Source organism: Rhinopithecus bieti, unplaced genomic scaffold, assembly GCF_001698545.2.
Source record: "Rhinopithecus bieti isolate Rb0 unplaced genomic scaffold, ASM169854v2 scaffold_13261, whole genome shotgun sequence".
NCBI lineage: Eukaryota > Metazoa > Chordata > Mammalia > Primates > Cercopithecidae > Rhinopithecus > Rhinopithecus bieti.
In genome coordinates, this window is record NW_016807494.1 from 1,149,658 (window position 1) to 1,160,584 (window position 10,927).

General features: G+C 39.0%; 1 long non-coding RNA gene across 1 annotated transcript in view; it reads right to left on the reverse strand.

Annotated features, from left to right (window-relative positions):
- Positions 1–10,515, reverse strand: part of LOC108535930 (uncharacterized) — a 19,333-nt gene extending 8,818 nt beyond the window's left edge. The window contains exon 1 of the long non-coding RNA XR_001887362.1: positions 10,223–10,515. This is a non-coding gene — a long non-coding RNA (uncharacterized LOC108535930). The remainder of the gene's footprint in view (positions 1–10,222) is intronic.
- Between the last annotated feature and the right edge of the window lie 412 nt (positions 10,516–10,927).

A 10,927-nucleotide genomic window follows, 5' to 3' on the forward strand; every position in this document is an offset into this window, starting at 1 on the left:
AAAAAAAAAAAAAAAAAAAAAAAAAAAAGAAGATAAAATTACAAGGCATACTAAAAAGCAAAAATAATAGTTTGAAGAAACAGAGCAAGAATCAGAACTAGACAGATACGGCAGAGATGCTGGAATGATCACACTGGGAATTTAACACAAATATGAATAGGCTAAGAACTAAGGCTAAGAACTCTAATGGATAAAGTAGCATGCAAGGACAGATAGGAAATGTAAGCAGAGAGAGGGCAGTATTAATGAAGAATTAAAAAGAAATGCTGGAGATAAAAAACACTGTAACAGAAATGAAAAAATGCCTTTGACAGGCTTATTAGTCCCAAATATGGCTGAGGAAAATCTCTGAGCTTGAGGTCATCTCAAGGCAGTTTTGAGTTTTCACCTCAAAATTGAAAAGCAAAGAGAAAAATGTCTGAGAAAAGAAAGAAAGAAAAGAACACCCAAGAGCTGTGGGGAACTAGAAAAAGTTTTATGTATGCATAATAAGAACACTGGAAGGATAACAAAAAGATATATTTGAAGCAATATTGACTGATAATTTCTCCCAAATTAATATCAGACACTGCAGATCCAGGAAACTCAGGGAACACCAAGCAGGATAGTGCCAAAACAAAACAAAACAAAACAACAACAACAACAAACAAACAAAGAAAAAAACACCTAGACATATCATATTGAAACCTCAGAAAATCAAATACGAATTTTAAAATCTCCAACAAAATCGGAAGAAATAAACACCTTACCTATACGCAAGCAAAGATAAGAATTATATCTGACTTCTCCTCAGAAACCATGAAAGAAAAAAGAGAGTAAAGTGAAATACTTAAACTGTTGAGAGGAAAAAAATCAAACTAGAATTCTGTCCCCTGTGAAATGATCCTTCAAAAGTGAAGAAAAAAATAAAGATTTTTCATACAAATGAAAATTGAGGAAATTTATTGCCAGTTGACCTGTTCTGCAAGAAATATTAAAACATGTCATTCAGTGTGATGGAAAATGGTATAAGTTGGAAATTCAGGTCTGCAGAAAGAAAGAAAGAGCATCAGAGAAGAAATACATGAAGGTTGAATAAAACTTATTTTCTTATTCTTAATTGATCTAACAAATAACCATTTGTCCAAAGAATAATGGCAACAAAGTATTCAAGTATGGATGTATGTGGGCTGTGTGTGTGTGTGTGTGTGTGTGTGTGTGTGTGTGTTGATGCTTATATACAAATGAAATGAATGATAGCAATGATACAAGGAACAGGAAGAAGGAATTCAGATTATTTTGTTATAAACTACTCACACTATTTGTGAAGCAGTATACTTTTATTTGAAGGTGAACTTAGGTTAGTGGTAAATTAATATTGCAAACTCTAAGGCAAACACTAAAACAAGTAAAAAATAACTGATATGCTAAGAAAGGAGAGAAAATGAAATCATTTTATAAAATACTTGATTGTAACCACAAAAGACAAAAGTAGAAACAAAGAAAAAGGCAACAAGTAGAAAACAGTAACTAATATGTCAAATCTTTTTTTTTTTTTGAGACAGTCTCACTCTGTCGCCAGGCTGGAGTGCAGTGGCACGATCTTGGCTCACTGCAACCTCTGACTCCCTGGTTCAAGCAATTCTCCTGCCTCAGCCTCCCGAGTAGCTGGGATTACTGGCACACGCCACCATGCCCACCTAATTTTTATATTTTTAGTAGAGACGGGGTTTCACCATGTTGGCCAGGATGGTCTCAATCTCCTGACCTCGTGATCTGCCCGCCTCGGCCTCCCAAAGTGCTGGGATTATAGGCAGGAGCCACGGCACCCAGCCTATGGCAAATCTTAATCCAACTATATCAACGATCACTTTGAAGATCAGTGGTACAAATACACCAATTAAAAGACAGAGATTGTCTGTGTAGGTCAAAGAACAAGATCCAACTATATAATGTCTATAAGAAATCCACTTTAAATATAAAGACATATATAGATTAAAAGTAAATGGGTGACCAAATATTTAAGGAAGAAATTATACTAATTCTTTACAATCTTTTTCAGAAGACAGAAGCAGAGGGAATACTTCCTAACTCACACTGTGAAGCCAGTATCACCCTAAACCAAAATCAGAAAAGACATTATAAGAAAAGAAAACTACAGACCAGTATCTCTCAGGAACACAGATACAAAAATCCTTAACAAAATATTAGCAAATCAAATTAAACAGTGTAGAAAGGTAATTATACATTATGACCAGGTGGAATTTAACTCAGGTGTGCAAGGATGACTCAATATTTAAAAAATTCAACTAAAATCAACTAATGTAATCTATCATCTCAACAAGGTAAAGAATGAAACTAACATTATCATATCAATAGATATAGCAAAAGCATTAGATAAAATCCAACACCCGTTCATGATAAAAACTCTCAGTAAACTAGGAACACACAGGAATGTCCTCAAGTCCCTTCACAGGGACTATTAAAAAAAACAAAACAAAAAACAACTAACATCATACTTAATCGTGAGAAAATAAAGCTTTCCCACTAAGATCACGACCAATACAAAGATGTCTGTTCACCTATCGTTCATTGGTTTCTTTCTTTCTCCTTCATTTTTCTTTCTTTCCTTCCCTCCCTCCTTCCCTTTCTCTCCTTCCTTCCTTCTTTCCCTCCTTTCTTCCTTCCTGTCTGTCTGCCATTCTTTCACAGGGTCTTGCTCTGTCATCCAGGCAAAAGTGTAGTGGTGCGAACACGGTTCACTGTAGCCTCGACCTCCGGGACTCAAGTGATCCTTTCATCTCAGCCTCCCGAGTAGCTAGGACCACAGGCATGCAACACTGTGCCCAGCTAATTTTAAAAGCTTTTTTTGGAAAGATGGGTCTCCCATTCCCAGGTCAGTCTTGGACTCCTGGGCTCCAGTGATCCTCCTGTCTCAGTCTCCCAAAGTGCTGAAATTACAGGCATGAGCCACTGCACCTAGCCATACTATCCCTTTGGAAGTCCTAGCTAATGCAATAAGACATGGAAAGAAAATAAAAAGTGGAGTGATAGGAAGGAAGAAATGAAACTGTCTTTGTTGTAGATGACATGATTGCCTATGTAGAAAATCTGAAAGAATTGTCCCCAACCTCTTGAAATTAGCCAGATGTGGTGGCTCATGCCTATAATCCCAGCTACTTGGGAGGCTGAGTTGGGAAGATCACTTGAGCCCAGGAGTTTGAGGCCAGCCTGGGCAACATAAGGAGACCTTACTTTTTTTTTTTTTTTTTTTTTTTTTGAGACGGTGTCTCTCTCTGTCGCCCAAGGTGGAGTGCAGTGGCGCAGTCTCGGCTCACTGCAAGCTCTCTCTCCTGGGTTCACATCATTCTCCTGCCTCAGCCTCCCAAGTAGCTGGGACTACAGGCGCCCACCCCCAAGCCCAGCTAATTTTGGTTTTGTATTTTTAGAAGAGACGGGGTTTCACCGTGTTAGCCAGGATGGTCTTGATCTCCTGACCTTGTGATCCGCCCGCTTCGACCTCCCAAAGTGCTGGGATTACAGGTGTGAACCACTGCACCCGGCCAGAGACCTTACCTCTTAAAACAAACAAATAGTTGGGAGGCCGAAGTGGGCAGATCACCTGAGGTCGAGAGATTGAGACCAGACTGACCAACATGGGCAAACCCCATCTCTACTGAAAATACAAAATTAGCTGAGTGTGGTGGCACATGCCTCTAATCCCAACTACTCAGGAGACTGAGGCAGGAGAATCATTTGAAACTGGGAGGCAGAGGTTGTGGTGAGCTGAGATCACGCCACTGCACTCCAGCCTGGGCAGCAAGAGCAAAACTCCGTCTAAAAATAAATAAATAAAAATAAATAAAAAATTTAAAAAAATAAATAAAATAAAAACTCCTGGAATTGATATGCAATTATAACAAGGTTGCAAGGCACAAGGTTAATACACAAAAGTAAATCTTTTCCTCTATACCTGCAAATAAATGGAATTTGAAAATAAAAACACAATACCATTTACATTAGCACCCCAAAAATCCAACAATTAAGTATAAATCTAATGAAACATATATGAGATCTATATGAGGAAAACTACAAAACTCTGTTGAAAGAAATCAAAGAATTAAATAAATGGAGAGACAGTCCGCATTAATGGAGAGGAAGACTCAGTGTTGTCATGATGTCAGTTTTTCCTAACTTTATCTATAAATTCAATGCAATACTAATTTGTCATTGACAAAGTAGCAAAGGCAATGCAATGGGAAAAAAGATAATCTTTTCAACAAATGGTGCTGGAGTAACTGGACATCAACACGCAAAAAAATGTATCTAGACAAAGACCTTACACCCTACACAAAAATTAACTCAAAATGGATCACGAATCTAAATATAAAACACAAAAATTTAAATTTCTAGAAGATAACATATGAGAAAATCTGAAGACTTTGGAATTGGAAATGACTTTTTAGATAAAACATCGAAGGCATAATCCATGAAAGAAAGAACCTATAAACTGGACCTCACTAATATTAAAAATTTTGAAACATACTATCAAGGGAAGGAAAAGCTAAGCCACAGATGGGGAGAAAATATTTGCAAAATCAGTATCTGATAAAAGGCTGTAATCCAAAAGATAAAAATAACTCTTAAAAAGCAACAGCAAGAAAACAAACAACCCAATTTAAAACTGGGCCAAAGATCTTAACAAACACCCCACAAAAGAAGATACAGAGACAGCAAATAAGCACACGAAAATCTCAGCATCATACCTCATCAGGAAATGCAAATTAAAACAAGACACCACTGCACATCTATTATAATGGCCAAAACTCAGAACACTAACAACGCCAAATACTGATGAGGATATGGAGCAGCAGAAACACTCACTCTTTGCTGATATGAATGCAAAATGGTTCAGACACTTTGGAAGACAGTTCCGCAGTTTCTTACAAAACTCAACATACTTGCTGGGCGTGGTGGCTCATGCCTGGAATCCCAGCACTTTGGGAGGCCGAGGTAGGCAGATCACGAGGTCAGGAGTTCAAGACCAGCCTGGCCCATATGGTGAAACTCTGTCTCCACTAAAAATAAGAAAATTAGCCAGGCATGGTGGCGCACTCATGTAGTCCCAGCTATTTAAGAGACTGAGGCAGATAATCGCTTGAACCCAGGAGGTGGAGGTTGCAGTGACCTGAGATCACACCACTGCACTCCAGCCTGGGTGACAAAGCCAGACTCCATCTCAAAAAACAAAACAAAACAAAACAAAAAAACTCAACATACTCTTAACATACAATCCAGAATTCACACTCCTTGGCATTTACCCTAGTGAATTTAAAAAAAAAAAATGTGTCTACACAAAACCTACACACAGGGGTTGATTTATTCATAGTTGCCAAAATTCAGAAGCAACTAAGATGTACTTCAGTAGGTGAATGGATAAATAAACTGGTACATCTAGACAATGGGACATTATTCAGCACTAGAAGGAAACGAGCTAACAAACCATTAAAAAAGACATGGAGGAAAGTTAAGTGCATGTAACTAAGTGAAAGAAGCCAATCTGAGAGGATCTATGCTGTCTAATTCCAACTATGTGACATTTTGGAAAAGGCAAAATTATGGAGACAGTAAAAAGATCATTGGTGGCTAGGGGTTGGTGGGGAGGGAGGGGTAAGTAAATAGAAAACAGAGGATTTTTAGGGCAGTGGAATACTTTACATAACACTATAATGGCAGATACATGTCATTGTATCTTTATCCAATCCCATAGAATGTAGGACACTGAGAGTGAACCCTAAAGTAAATGCAGGACTTTGGGTGAGAATGATGTGTCAGTGTAGGTTGATCAGTTGTAACAAATTCACCATTACAATGGAAGGTGTGGAAATGCACTGGGAGAAGCTATGCATGTGTAGGGGCAGGTTTATATGGGAAATCTCTGTACCTTCCACTCAATTTTGCTGTGCTAAAACTACTCTAAAAAATAAAGTTTATTTTTTAAAACATAAAAGGCATACACTGAGAGAAAATATTTTCAAATCACATATCTAACAAAGGACATATATCCATTTTCTAAAAAAACAAAAACAAAAAACACCTTTCTAAACTCTACAGTTAGAAAAAAATCAAATTAGAAAATAGTGGTCAGGCATAGTGGCTCTTGCCCATAATCTCAGCACTTTGGGAGGCCAAGGTGGGAGGCTTATTTGAGCCCAGGAGTTTGAGACTAGCCTAGATAATACAGTGAGACCTCGTCTCTACAAAAAATTAAAAGATCAGCTGAACATGATGACACATGCCTGTGGTCCCAGCTACTTGGGAGGCTGAGGTAGGAGGACCGCTTGAGCCTGGGAAGCACAGGTTGCACTGAGCTGAGACTGTGCCACTGCACTCCAGCCTGGGAGCCTGGGTGACAGGGAGAGACCCTATCTCAAACAACAACAACAACAACAACAAACAACAACAACAACAAATATATATATATAGCAAAAGACTTGGATATTTCACTAAAGAAGGTATATGGATAGCAAAAAAAGCATATGAGAAGATGTTAGACATCATTAGTCATTAGAGAATTGCAAATTAAAAGCACAATCTCCTATACATCTTGTAGAAGAGCTAAAATACAAAACAATGATAATATGAATGTTGGTGAGATTGTGGAGAAACTGGATCTGTCATACATTGTTGATGGGAATATAAAATGGTACAACTACTTTGGAAAATAGTTTGGGAATTTTTTATAAACATATACCTTAAAACCTTGATACCAGGCCAGGTGTGATGGTCACGCCTGTAATCCCAGCACTTTGGGAGGCTGAGGCAGGCAGATCACCTGAGGCCAGGAGTTTGAGACCAGCCTGGCCAACAAGGCAAAACCCTATCTCTATTAAAAACACAAAAATTTGCTGGGTGTGATGGCGCGTGCTTGTAATCCCAGTTACTCGGGAGGCTGAGGCACAAGAATCGCCTGCACCTGGGAGGTGGAAGGTTGCAGCGAGCAAGGCTGTGCCACTGCAGTCCAGCCTGGGCGACGGATTGAGACCCTGTCCCAAAAAAGAAAAACAAAAACAAAAAACCTTGATACCACTCTTGAGTATTTACCCTAAAAGAAATGAAAATTTATGTTCCCTCAAAAACCTGTATATGAATGTTTACAGCAGTTCTATTTGTAATCATCAAACACTGGATAGTCCATTCTCACACTGCTATAAAGAACTACCTGAGACTGGGTAATTTATCAAGAAAAGAGGTTTAATTGGCTCACAGTTCTGTTTAGGTAGCATGGCTGCAGAGGCTTCAAGAAACTTTCAATCATGATGGAAGGCAAAGGGGAAGCAAGCACGTCCTATGTGGCTGGAGCAGGAGAAAGAGACGGAAGGAGGAGGTGCCACACACTTTTAAACAACCAGATCTTGTGAGAACTCATTCACTATCTCAAGAACAGCAAGGGGTAAATCTGCCCCATGATCCAATCACTACCTACTAGGCCCCTTCTCCAACACTGGATTACTTTCGACGTGAAATTTGGGCAGGGACACAAATCCAAACCATATCACAACCTAAACGTCCTTCACTGGGGGAAGGGACGTACTAACTGTGGTACATCCAAACCAAGGAGTACTGCTTGGTAAGAAAAGAGAAAGAATAATTGAAAGGCACTCCAACAGGAATGCATCTCAAATGCATCATGATAAGTGAAAGAACCAGAAAGACTCATGTCATTAGATTCTGTTTATATAACATTCTGAAAAAGGAAGCACTATAGTGATAGAAAATAAATCAGTGGGCCAGGTGCAGCAGTGCATGCCTGCACTTTGGGAGGCCGAGGCAGGTGGATCACTTGAGGCCAGGAGTTTGAGACCAGCCTGGCCAACATGGCAAAACCCCGTCTGTACTAAGAATACAAAAATTAGCCAGGTGTGGTGGTGGGCGACTGTAATCCCAGCTACTCAGAAGGCTGAGACAGGAGAATCACTTGAACCCGGGAGGCAGAGGTTGCAGTGAGCCGAGATCACGCCACTGCACTCCAACCTGGGCGACAGAGCAAGACACTGTTTCGAAAACAAAACAAAACAGATTACCATATTCATGTAACCTATGTTATTTCTACACTGGGCAGCATTGGTACAGACTACGAAGTGCGTTTTCTTCGTTAGTCCTGATATAAATGGAGATGAGACAGAAGTTATTTCCTCCATTTTATTCAGGACTTAATCTAGATGTATTTAGTCAAAGGCAAGTGCCTGTAAGCAGAACCTTTACCTTTGAACAACCTATTTTGTGAGTGTTAAGTTGCAATTTAAAACAGGGTAAAAAGCCTTGAAAATGTGAACCACTGTGGGCTACAAAGAATGCCAGATTTGATTGGTCCCATAAAAGTGATTTATTATACATAAGCATATGTGCATATGATCCATAAGTATTGTCAGCCTATTGAAAACATATTTTAAACATATGAAAATCAGCAGAAATAAAAATGAATAGCTAGTAAGGGAAATAACATACTAGATTTGTGACTTTATGGAAATAAATAAAAAGAGAAACTACTTAAATCCATCCTTTGTAAATAAAAAGTTAAAAAGAAAAGTCAGCTCTGATTTACCCTATGTTTGCACTTCTAGAGTCAAAAGCATTTTATTTTTTGTTTTGTCTTGGAATTGGTTCCCTTATATAACGCATGTCAAAATAGCTGGAAAAATATTATTAACTACTGCCAGCTGAAATTCTTGTCCCACAAAGACAACTCCCTCCTGGCTCCTAATTTTCTTTTCATATGTTGGGCACTGTGAGCTAAAGGTTGGCGCACAGGCAGGAAGGCAGTGTGGCTCTACAGGACAGAGAATTCTAGGGTTGGGCCTTCTAACTTTGCAGCTATCATTAATTTACTGAGTCCCCCTGCCAGAGCCCCTAAAAGACTGACTGTGGTCTCACACAGGGTGTGGTCAGCAGGAATTTTGCCTTAGGCTAGGTTCCCACAGGAGCTCAATCTTGCTAAAGTGTAATTTGGGTGCTAAAGGAAGAAGGAAAAGTAAATCAAAATACTTTCCACAACACTAACACCTTCGCTTTTATTACCTCATCCACAAAAGCAGGATGGCATTATATACGTTCAAGAGCCTACCTTGAGAAGGTTTTAAACAAATATGCAAACACATTCTTTCCTACTTTCACCAAATGTGCCGTTTTAGGTACCTAACAACTCCTCAATTTCCCAGTAAGTTATCTACGATGAAGTTCATAAACATGATCAGAAAGTTTCTTTCATAGGCTGGGTGTGGTGGCTCACACCTGTAATCCCAGAACTTTGGGAGGCTGAGATGGGAGGATTGCTTGAGCCCAGGAGTTTAAGATCAGCCTGGGCAACATAGGGGGACCCCGTCTTTATTTAAAAAATAATAATAATACCATTTTTTTGATAGAAGACCCTCTTAGGAAGGAATATTCAAAATGGCTAACATAGTTTTGTCACCTGGGTACTCTGAAAAATTGTTTAAATTGAGTTCCTTAAATAACTAATACTAAATTATACAAAAGGGCATTTGTGAAACAATTATGGGAATAAGTGAAATAATTCTAAAAGTCCTTTAGTCTGTAGGGTGCTAAGTAAATCTTGAGATTTTGACAATGCCCTCCCTATTTCTCAGATACTGTCCTTTCTTGCTCATACTAGATTCCTTTTTTTTTTGAAACAGGGTCTCACTCTGTAACCCAGGCTGGAATGCAGTAGCGCTATCACAGCTCACTGCAGCCTCAACCTTCAGGGCTCAACCTCAGCCTCCCAAGCAGCAGGGATTACAGGCACACACTATAATGCCCGGTTAACTTTTTAAAAAAACTTTCTGGAGACTGGGTTTCATTATGCTTCCCAGGCTGATCTAGAAATCCTGGCCTCAAGTGACCCACCCACCTTGGCCTTCCAAAGTACTGGGATTATAGGTGTGAGCCACTGCTCCCAGCCCATTTTTCCAACTTTAATCAATCAATTGATTAATATTTATAGAACATTTACAATATAACTGGCAGTGGAATCAGCAACAGGGAGGATCCAGAATATATGGAATGCATGGTCCTTACATTCAAGAAGTTTATAATCTGTTTAGGAAAATCTAAGAAATAGCAGCAAACACCATACACCTAGGCATTATACATTTATACCCCTGTGCTTTACCAACAGAGTCAGATTCCGAGCAAGAAAGATGGGTGGAGATCAGAGTGCTTAGGAAAATCTTTAGAATCTCACCTTTCTCTTGAGGACAAAAGTGAGGAAAGAGGACTGTAAAGCATGGAATCTTGAAAGCTGGAGCCTGGAGGACAACAATGTCATTTCTCACTAAGCAGGCCATCTAGAATTATGTAACCAAGTTGAATGGGACAAGACAAGTGAATTTATCAAAATGGGGTGCCTAAAACCATGCTGTACAATATGGCAGCTGTTAGTCATATGTGGCTATTTAAATATAAATTAAAGTTCAATAAAATTAAAATTTTACTTCTTCAGTCTCACTAGGTGCATGTAAGTGGCCAATCGCCATATGTGGCTAGTGGTACCATACTGGATAGTGCAGATATAAAACGTTTCCGTCATTACAGAAAGTTCTCTTGGACAATGGAGTTCTAGAACCACAGAAGTGTTGAGCAAGACGCAGAAAGGCATGGCTCAAAAGAATTCCCCAAGCCAAATGCCATGCTGGGGTGTCTGGCTTATATGTGATTCCCATGACCACAAGTTGTGTAAAATAAGAAATGGGTCTAATTAATTTAACAAATATACATTGAGCACCTGTTAATACAAGAAGGCTAGGTGATATGAGAGACATAAAAGTAAAGCAGGTTCGAGCTTCAAATAACTGGACATGAAGAGAGGAAATAAAGGCCTGTACATGAATAACAATAGTGCAAAATAAAAAGTGATAAGCAACCCCGTCTCTATTAAAAATACAAAATT